Below are 3,141 nucleotides of genomic sequence, written 5' to 3'. Positions count from 1 at the left end.
CGTGGGATTTTGCTAGTATAAGGTAAAAGAATAAATCCATTTATAGAAAAGAGGAAAGGCTTTATGGAAAAGCAAGAGTTTTACATAGATATTGAAGGATGAATAAGAGTTAAGTAGGATTTTGTATCCTGAAGGTGGGTTTTTCTAAACAGAAAAAATTATTTGGAAGTTCCTTTGGTTTTAAAGAATTAGTATGTGGTTTATCAAAGTTACATTCTAAACCCCAAATTTCCCTTGAATTTTAAACTTCAGCCTAACAAATCTTTTTAGATAAATATAGTAAGTTTAGGCAATCATTTTAAAAGGAGACTTTAGTTACATTTTATCCCTTTTACAAACATATTTAAAGCTTTAAAAAACAGTTTTAATAATATATTCACTATTTGGTAAATAGTTCAGTTTTCAGACAAACCTTCACAATTGTTACGGTAAATCTTAAAACATTTAATAAACTTATAAGCATGGTACATCTTAATATCTTAAGTTTCAGTACTGTTTATAGTGAAATTAAAATTAAAACTACAAGTCTAGGTTAGGTGTTAATAGTGTTTTAAATTGGAATTATAGGGCTGATCTTTTATGCTAATGGTCAGATTTGTTTTATGTTACAAATATATAAATATGTAAAAGCATCATCTTCCCTTCCATTGAAAGGTACTTCAATGCCCAGTAGGATTGCAGTTGTGTCATCCCAAATAATGTTGGTTGGAACCTTTCTTGCAAATTCTGAGGTTGTGTTCTGTGCTAGCTAACTTTTTTTTTTTTTTTTTAATGATTCATAAGGTTTTTGGTTAGGGCATTGACTGTATATTCTTTTCTTGTAACTCGTAATTGCTAGGCCATAGCCTTTTCAATCAAAAAACAACGTTTGTCATTGTTCTCAACAGGGTAGTCTCTAGAACCTAAATCTGTTTTATTGCTATACCAGTTGATTTTATTCAGCTGATCTATTCACTACTACTTTCATTCTTTTCCAGAATAATCTTTACGTTCTTCCTGTATCTTAGGGCTACACCTTTTGTAGACATTGAACACATTTCTCTCATGGTTTTTTTGACTCTGATCACAATACTTAGGTCATGCCAGGGACACTTTCTTCTCTTTATTACCTGGTGCCTAACTATGTTTATATATTGGCTTTCAAAAAACAGTGGATTTTAAACAGTGAAAACGAATGAGTTAGGTAACCAACCTGCATATTTAATGTCTGGCATTTTATCTTGATCCATAGTACATGAAGAGATTGAGGCCTTGCACACTACTCGATTGGAAGGATTGGGTTTAGTATTAGTAGTTGTTTTGTAAGATGTTTCTAATGTTTTTAAACTACATCATTATGGATTGGGGAAAGCATGGTATGGGGATTCATCAGTGAGCCCCAGATTCCAGATATAGACTTGTTAAGTGTCTAGTTTAATAACTTGGACAACTCCAATAATCTTTCTCTGACAATTTTAATTTTTCAGAATCACATCATCTATGTAAAGACACATGTCAGGAAAATGTGATTGGTTATATTTCTGAGTGTACATTGGCAAGGACACGTATTAAACTTCAAGGATGCTGTCTTTGAAATGTTAAGACATAAATTAGGAAAAATCTGAAAGTTTACATTGTTCATTTTTGAAGTTAAGATTCCAGTTCTATTTTGGATAAAATTTGCCTTTAAATTGGCCTTTTCATATGAAATTATTTGAAATATATGTAGTTTTTGACAGCCTTAGTGTAAAAATTGATTTTTTATTATTATTTCATTTGAAAAAGTTAGTAGTCCATGGAGTGGGTTTGCTTAGTTGTTTTATCTGCTTAGTCTGAAGTGGTTTTTTATTTAAATCAGACCTTTATTTTCTGCGTAGATTTTCTTCACAAGGTATAATTTATTTCTCTACTTAATACATTTAAGAATTTATTTATTTATATATGGCAGTATGAGGTCTTTGTTGCCATGTACAGGCTTGTTGATTACTCTCTGGGGCTCCTCTTTAGTTGTGGAGTGCAGGCTTCACACTCCACTCTGGTGGCTTCTCTTGTCGCAGAGCATGGGCTCTAGGGCTTCATTAGTTCTGGCACACAGGCTTAGTTGCCCTGTGGAATCTTCCCAGACCAGGAATTGAACCTGTGTCCCCTACGTTGATGGCAGATTCTTAACCATTGGACCACAAGGAAAGTCCCACAAAGTACAATTTAGAAGAATTGAAGGATAATAGTAAAAGTGTTCTTCCATTCCCTGTCTCCCAGCCATCCACTTCCCTTCCTTAGTTTCTAAATGTATTCTTTTGGATAACTTCTGTGTCTTCACAAATGATTATATGTATTCTTTTGGCTTCTCCTTTTATACAAATAACATACTCTGATTTGGACCTTGCAGTTTTCACTTGGTGTCTTTGTGATCATTTCTTCCAAACACTGAAGGAAGAATTGTATGATCTTGCCATTAATGATGGAAATAGTAGTTAAAAGGGAAAGATCACAAATGGAAAAGGAATCTTTGGACAGAGATATCATTCCCAAATGGAAATGTCTTTTCCAGAGCCAGTGGAAGGTTTTATGGTTAATTTTCATTGTCATTATAAAATTTTGAATGGTTTGAAAAGACTACTTTTTAACTAAATTTGGAAGAATAATAAGAAAACATTACTGTAGTTTAAGAAATAGGACATTTTTATTTTTTTGAAACCTCTGATTTTGTTTCTTTGAAACCTCTGATTTTATTAACAGCTTTATGTGTATGACATTTCTGTATAAAATTAGGTAGAAAATACTTCAATGTAGAAATTAAACATACAAAATCTTTTTAAGAAAAGTAAAGTTTTGTATTTTTTAAAACTCTTAATTTCCACACTAGCACATTGCCGTGCCTGTTCTGGAATTGTGTACTGTGAGGTCAGGAATCGGAGGTATGCAAGTTTCGGTTAACACTGTAGTTGCAAAAGTGAAGATTGCCTCTGTATGTGTATGTTTGTGTGTCTCTGTGTTTGTATTTTTGTTTACTTTTATTTTGAAACAATTTCAGACCTAGAGAAAAATTACAACTGCAGTAGAAAGAACTTCTGTTTTCTTAAACTATTTGACAAAATGCCCATAGTCCCTACTTTAGCACAAGCAGGCCGTGTTTTATTGTACTTGCAGATTCAGTTTTTA

This window comes from Bison bison, unplaced genomic scaffold (assembly GCF_000754665.1).
Source record: "Bison bison bison isolate TAMUID 2011002044 unplaced genomic scaffold, Bison_UMD1.0 scf7180017864217, whole genome shotgun sequence".
Taxonomy (NCBI): Eukaryota; Metazoa; Chordata; class Mammalia; order Artiodactyla; family Bovidae; genus Bison; species Bison bison.
Note: the sequence above shows the minus strand (reverse complement) of the source record.